The sequence below is a fragment of the Papio anubis genome, chromosome 12 (assembly GCF_008728515.1).
Source record: "Papio anubis isolate 15944 chromosome 12, Panubis1.0, whole genome shotgun sequence".
NCBI lineage: Eukaryota > Metazoa > Chordata > Mammalia > Primates > Cercopithecidae > Papio > Papio anubis.
The window spans coordinates 95,256,347-95,263,673 of record NC_044987.1 but is presented as its reverse complement, the minus strand read 5'-3'; the positions used below and the strand labels follow the sequence as shown (position 1 = coordinate 95,263,673).

Below are 7,327 nucleotides of genomic sequence, written 5' to 3'. Positions count from 1 at the left end.
AGGCAGATCGCTTGAGCCCAAGGTTCAAGACCAGCCTGGGCAACATGTGAAACCCCATCTCTACAAAAATACAAAAATTAGCCAGGCATGGTGGTGTGCACCTGTAGTCCCAGTTACTTGGGAGACTGAGGTGGGATAATTGCTTGAGCCCAGGAGGCTGAGATTGCAGTGAGCTGTGTTCATGCCACTGCATTCCAGCCTGGGCAACAGAGCAAGACCTTGTTTCAGTAACAAAAAAAAAAAAGAAAGAAAAAAGAAAAAAAAATTAGAAGTGTTATACATTTTTAGTGGATTAATCCTTTTCTCATTATAAGATGTCCTTCTTTATCTTTAGTAATGCTCATTACATTAAAGTTTACTTTTTCTGAACAGATGTGGTGGCTCACACCTGTAATCCCAGCACCTGGGGGGCCAAGACAAGAGGATAGCTTGAGGCCAGGAGTTTGAAACCAGCCTGGGCAATATAGTGAGATCTCATGTCTACAAAAAAGAAAAATTAGCCAGGCACGGTGGCATGTATCTGTAGTCCCAGCTACTTGGGAGGCTGGGGTGAGGGGATGGCTTGAGCCCAGGAGGTCTGGGTTGTAGTGAGCCACCATCTTGCCACTGCACTCTAGCCTGTGCAACAGAGTGAGACCTCATCTCAAAAAAAGAAAAAAAGAAAAAAGAGAGAGAGTTTATTTTTCTGATACGTGACTCTATTATCCTTATTTTTCCTAATGCTTGTATGGTATATTTTTTTCCAATTATTTACACCCAGCCTTTCTATGCCCTTATATTTAAGGTATGTTTCTTATAAGCAGCATATAGTTGAGGATTTTTTAAAAAATCCAATTAGACAATTTTTAAATTTGAATTGTAGCACAGTCCATCTACATTCATGGAAATACTGAAATAATAACTTATTTGGGTTTAAATCTATCGTATGATTTATCTTTTCTTTGTTCTACATTCCTTTTCCTCTCCTTTGTTGTCTTCTTTTGAATTGGTCAAGTATTTTTTTTTTATCATTCCATATCCCCCTTCTATTGACCTTTTAGGTATATATTCTTTTATCTCCTTTTTAAGTGACCACTTTAGAAATTATACCATGCATTCCTGACTTACAATAGTTTAGTATAAATTAGTACTTTTACTACTTCCTGGACAATGGAAGAACCTTAGAATACATTAACTCCAGTTATCTCCCTCCGCCCATGTGGGTTTTGGAAGATAGTTATGAAGGTAAACTAGTAGTCTGCCAGCTAAGAAGAGGTTGTAGGTACGGAAAACAGCAAGTCTGTGTGTAATGATCTCCTTTGCCTTCTCCAACACATTCTCTCCTTTTTCTATGAGGCTGACCACTTGGATAACTGCACCACCAAGGTGGCTTTGTCCTCTCCCTTTCTGTTTTGTAGCTAGTGGGAGGGACTGGCAAGAGACTGTAAGATTAGAGCAGTTGGAATACTTATTCTGTCCTTCCCATCATCCCTGCAAGCCTGCCATGGTTCTGACTGCAGCTGCATCCTCCTACAGCTCCAGCCTCATATGACCCCTCTTCCAAGATCTGACTCCTGCAAGAGTCTGGTCTGGAAGAAGCTGCAATAATATTCCACAGCAATTGGTGTCCAGTACATATGTAATAAAACCCGCACCCTCATTGTGGTCTACAAGACATTAGTTGATTGGGGCCTCTCTCTGCTAATCGGACCTTGGCTGTACTTTCTCACTCATTTACTGCTTCTTTGTCAAATAGTCATTTTTCCCCTGTTCAGAAAACATGTCAAGCTCCCTCCAGCCTCTGGCCTTTTGCAATTGCTGTTTCCCTTCTTGGGCACATTTTCCTTCTCATCATCCAAGTTTCGGCTCAACAATCACATTCTTACAGAAGGCTTTAACAGTTACTCTCTCTAAAGGGGCTTCCTTTTTCTGTTTCTCATGTATTACTGGAAGTTTGCCCCTTATAGGACTTATTGCTGTCTGGAGACTTTTCTTCATTTATTTGTTGACTTCTGTATTATCTGCCTCCCTCCTCTACAATGTAGAGTTCATCAGAGGGAAACTTTGTCTGTCATATTCACCAGAGTATCTTTAGCACCTAGAAGAAACATAATAGATGCTTGGTCAGTATTTCTTGAATGAGTTAATGAACTTATTTTTCTGTCTGGCTCCCAAATATCCCCCCTCCTCATATATACATTCAATCCTTTATCACCTTGTATGAGGCCAATTCTTCCATTGCTATAAAGAAATACCTGAGACTGGGTAATTTATAAAGAAAAGAGGTTTAATTGGCTCGTGATTCTGCAGGCTGTACAGAAAGCATAGTGGCGTCTGCTGCTGGGTAGGCCTCAGGAAGCTTCCAGTCATGGCAGAAGGTCAAGAGGGTGCAGATATGTCATATGGTGAAAGCAGAAGCAAGAGGCAGGGGAGGTGCCACACACTTTCAAACAACGAGATCTTGCAAGAACTCACTGACTATCACGAGCACAGCATCAAGGGATGGTGCTAAACCATTCATGAGAAATCCACTCCCATGACCAATCACCTTCCACTAAGCCCAACCTCCAACACTGGGGAGTACAACTCAGCATGAGATTTGGGTGGGAACACATATCCAAACTGTATCACATCCCCCATTTCTCACTCACCAACAAACGAGGACTTTTCCAGCAAAGATCATTAGGCTAATGACAACAAATGACTTACTTGGGGAAAGCTTCCTGCGGGAAGTGGCATCTGATGTGGTCTTTAAAGAGAGGCAGGGAACTTGTACATAGGGAATCATCCAGCAATGAATTCAAGTCTAAGAATACAAAAAACCAAACTGAAAACAAAATTCCAGGCCAAAATATTTATTTTACCATTTTATTTTATTATTTTATTTTATTTTATTTTATATTTTGAGATGGAGTCTCACTCTGTTGTCCAGGCTGGAGTGCAGTGACACAATCTTGGCTCACTGCAACCTCTACCTTCCAGGTTCAAGCAATTATCCTGCCTCAGCCTTGAGAGTAGCTGGGACTACAGGCACGCACCACCATGCCTGGCTAATGTTTTTGTATTTTCAGTAGAGACGGGGTTTCACCATGTTGGCCAGGCTGGTCTTGAACTCCTGGCCTCACATGATCCGCCCACCTCGCCCTTCCAAAGTGTTGGGATTACAGGCAAGAGCCACTGCACCCAGTGCCAAAATATTATTTTAAATGAAAACATTTAGATTTTGTTAGTTTTCTAGTGCTGTGGTCACAGCTTAAAATACTCATTTACTCCCTTACAGTTCTGTAGGTTAAGAATTCAGGCAGGCTCTTCTGGGCTCTGCTCAGTGTATCCCAAGGTTGAAAACAAGGTGTCAGCCAGCTGGGCTTGAATCTAAAGGCTCTGAAGAAGACTGCACTTTCCGACTCATTCAGGGTGTTGGCAGACTTCTGTTCCTTGAGGTTGTAGGAATGAGATCTCTGTTGTTGGCTAGTTGTCACCTGGGAGTTTCTCTCAGCTCCTTGAGGCCATTCACCTTCCTTCTTACATAGCCACCTCCATCTGCCAGTGAGCAACAGTGTGTCAAATCATTCTCCTGCTTCAATGTCCTTAACTTCTTCTGCCTTCCTCTTCTTTAATGGCTCGTGTGATTACATTGGGACCACCCAGCTAATCCAGAAAAATGTTCCTATCTTAAGAACAACTGATGAGTACCCTTAATTGTAGCTGCAAAGTCCTTTTTCCTAGGTAGCATAACATGTTCCTCTGAGTAATGCCAGGGACAAGGTAATGGGACCCCAAATTCTGTCTACCACAGATACAAACATGGAAAAACAAAGCTGGCTTCTGGAAGGCACTGAAGAACCCTAAAGAAAAGTCTAGTCTCCCCAAGGATAAAAAAGCAACTATCATTTTGATTTTGGAGATAAGCCCTACCTTCTCTCTTTTTAGATGTTCATCAGTTTTTCAATGGAATCTGAAATTTAAAAATTTATTATAAATTCTTATGAAGATATAATCTGAAATTTTATGTTCAACTGGTTAAAGGTAACCAGGATCTAATAATTTGTCAAAGGGGGATGAATATGGGATGCTTTTCTTGACTGCCTGAAACTCTCCTTAATCCAGAACTTCTCTAAGTGTGGCCAAATGGTGGCTTAGAGATACCCATTCGGCCAGGTGCAGTGGCTTACACTTGTAATTCCAGCACTTTGGGAGACCGAGGTGGGCAGATCACGAGGTCAGGAGATCGAAACCATCCTGGCTAACACGGTGAAACCCAGTCTCTACTAAAAATACAAAAAAAAAAAAAAAAAAAAAAATTAGCCAGGCGTGGTGGCAGGCACCTGTAGTCCCAGCTACTCAGGAGGCTGAGGTAGGAGAATGGTGCGAACCTGGGAGGTGGAGCTTGTAGTGAGCCAAGATTGTGCCCCTGCACTCTAGCCTGGGCAACAGAGCAAGACTACGTCTCAAAAAAAAAAAAAAAAAAAAGGTGGTACGCCAATATGGCCGAATAGGAACAGCTCCAGCCTCCAGCTCCCAATGTGAGCGTCACAGAAGACGGGTGATTTCTGCATTTCCAACTGAGGTACCAGGTTCATCTCATTGGGGCATGTCGGACAGTGGGTGCAGCCCAATGAGCGAGAGCCGAAGTAGGGTGAGGCATCACCTCACCTGGGAAGCATAAGGGGAAAGGGAATTCCCTTTCCTAGCCAAGGGAAACTGTGACACTCAGCACCTGGAAAATTGGGTCACTCCCACCCTAATACTGCACTTTACCAAGGGTCTTAGCAAACGGCACACCAGGAGATTATATACTGCACCTGGCTCGGAGGGTCCCATGCCCACGGAGCCTCCCTCATTGCTAGCACAGCAGTTGGAGATCTAACTGAAAGGCGGCAGTGAGGCTGGGGGAGGGGCACCCGCCCTTGCTGAGGCTTAAGTAGGGAAACAAAGCTGCTGGAAGCTCGAACTGGGTGGAGCCCACCACAACTCAAGGAGGCCTGCCTGCCTCTGTAGACTCCACCTCTGGGGACAGGGCATAGCCAAACAAAAGGCAGCAGAAACCTCTGCAGATGTAAATGTCCCTGTCTGACAGCTTTGAAGAGAGTAGTGGTTCTCCCAGTACAGAGTTTGAGAATGGACAGACTGCCTGCTCAAGTGGGTCCCTGACCCCCGAGTAGCCTAACTGGGAGACATCCCCCACTAGGGGCAGACTGACACCTCACACCTCACACGGCCTGGTACACCTCTGAGACGAAGCTTCTAGAGGAATGATCAGACAGCAACATTTGCTGTTCAGCAATATTCACTCTTCTGCAGCCGCTGCTGCTGATACCCAGGCAAATAGGGTCTGGAGTGGACCTCGAGCAAACTTCAAAAGACCTGCAGCTGAGGGTCCTGACATTAGAAGGAAAACTAACAAACAGAAAGGACATTCACACCAAAACCCCATCTGTATGTCACCATCATCAAAGACCAAAGGTAGATAAAACCACAAAGATGGGGAAAAAGCAGTGCAGAAAATCTGAAAATTCTAAAAATCAGACCACCTCTCCCCTTCCAAAGGAATGCAGCTCCTAGCCAGCAATGGAACAAAGCTGGATGGAGAATGACTTTGATGAGTTGAGAGAAGAAGACTTCAGTCGATCAAACTTATCCGAGCTAAAGGAGGAGGTACGAACCCAGTGCAAAGAAACTAAAAGCCTTGAAAAAAGATTTGACAAATGGATAACTAGAATAACCAATGTAGAGAAGTCCTTAAATGACCCGATAGAGATGAAAACCATGACACGAGAACTATGTGACAAATACACAAGCTTCAGTAACTGACTTGATCAACTGGAAGAAAGGATACCAGTGATTGAAGATCAAATGAATGAAATGAAGTGAGAAGAGAAATTTAGAGAAAAAAGAGTAAAAAAGAAATGAACAAAACCTCCAAGAAATATGGGACTATGTGAAAAGACCAAATCTACGTCTGATTGGTGTACCTGAAAGTGATGGGGAGAATGGAATCAAGTTGGAAAACACTCTGCAGGATATTATCCAGGAGAACTTCCCCAACCTAGCAAGGCAGGCCAACATTCAAATTCTGGAAATACAGAGAATGCCACAAAGATACTCCTTGAGAAGAGCAACTCCAAGACACCTAGTTGTCAGATTCACCAAAGTTGAAATGAAGGAAAAAATGTTAAGGGCAGCCAGAGAGAAATGTCGAGTTACCTACAAAGGGAAGCCCATCAGACTAACAGAAGATCTCTTGGCAGAAACTCTACAAGCCAGAAGAGAGTGGGGGCCAACATTCAGCATTCTTAAAGAAAAGAATTTTCAACCCAGAATTTCATATCCAGCCAAATTAAGTTTCATAAGTGAAGGAGAAATAAAATCCTTCACAGACAAGCAAATGCTGAGAGATTTTGTCACCACCAGGCCTGCCCTACAAGAGCTCCTAAAGGAAGCACTAAACATGGAAAGGAACAACTGGTACCAGCCACTGCAAAAACATGCCAAAATGTAAAGTCCATCAATGCTAGGAAGAAACTGCATCAAATAACAAGCAAAATAACCAGCTAACATCATAATGACAGGATCAAGTTCACATATAACAATATTAACCTTAAATGTAAATGGGCTAAATGCTCCAATTAAAAGACACAGACTGGCAAATTGGATAAAGAGTCAAGACCCATCAGTGTGCTGTATTCAGGAGACCCATCTCATGTGCAGAGACACACATAGGCTCAAAATAAAGGGATGGAGGAAGATCAACCAAGCAAATGGAAAACAAAAAAGGCAGGCATTGCAATCCTAGTCTCTGATAAAACAGACTTCAAACCAACAAAGATCAAAGGAGACAAAGAAGGCCATTACATAATGGTAAAGGGATCAATTCAACAAGAAGAGCTAACTATCCTAAATATATCTGCACCCAATACAGGAGCACCCAGATTCATAAAGCAAGTCCTTAGAGACTTACAAATAGACTTAGACTCCCACACAATAATAATGGGAGACTTTTAACACCCCACTGTCAACATTAGACAGATCAATGAGACAGAAAGATAACAAGGATATCCAGGAATTGAACTCAACTCTCCACCAAGCAGACCTAATAGACATCTACAGAACTCTCCACCCCAAATCAACAGAATATACATTCTTCTCAGCACCACGTCGCACTTAGTCCAAAACTGACCACATAGTTGGAAGTAAAGCGCTCCTCAGCAAATGTAAAAGAAGAGAAATTATAACAAACTGTCTCTCAGACCACAGTGCAATCGACTAGAACTCAGGATTAAGAAACTCAATTAAAACCACTCAACTACATGGAAACTGAACAACCTGCTCCTGAATGACTACTGGGTAC

At 42.9% G+C, this 7,327-nt stretch overlaps 1 long non-coding RNA gene across 1 annotated transcript; it reads right to left on the bottom strand.

The window, feature by feature from the left end:
* Window positions 1-1,112: 1,112 nt before the first annotated feature.
* LOC103877555 lies at window positions 1,113-4,823 on the bottom strand. Its single transcript, XR_001894843.2, has 5 exons — window positions 4,782-4,823; window positions 3,895-3,934; window positions 3,258-3,519; window positions 2,689-2,785; window positions 1,113-2,077 (listed from the first exon to the last, which is right to left on the bottom strand). It is a non-coding gene; the product is annotated as an uncharacterized LOC103877555 (long non-coding RNA).
* Between the last annotated feature and the right edge of the window lie 2,504 nt (window positions 4,824-7,327).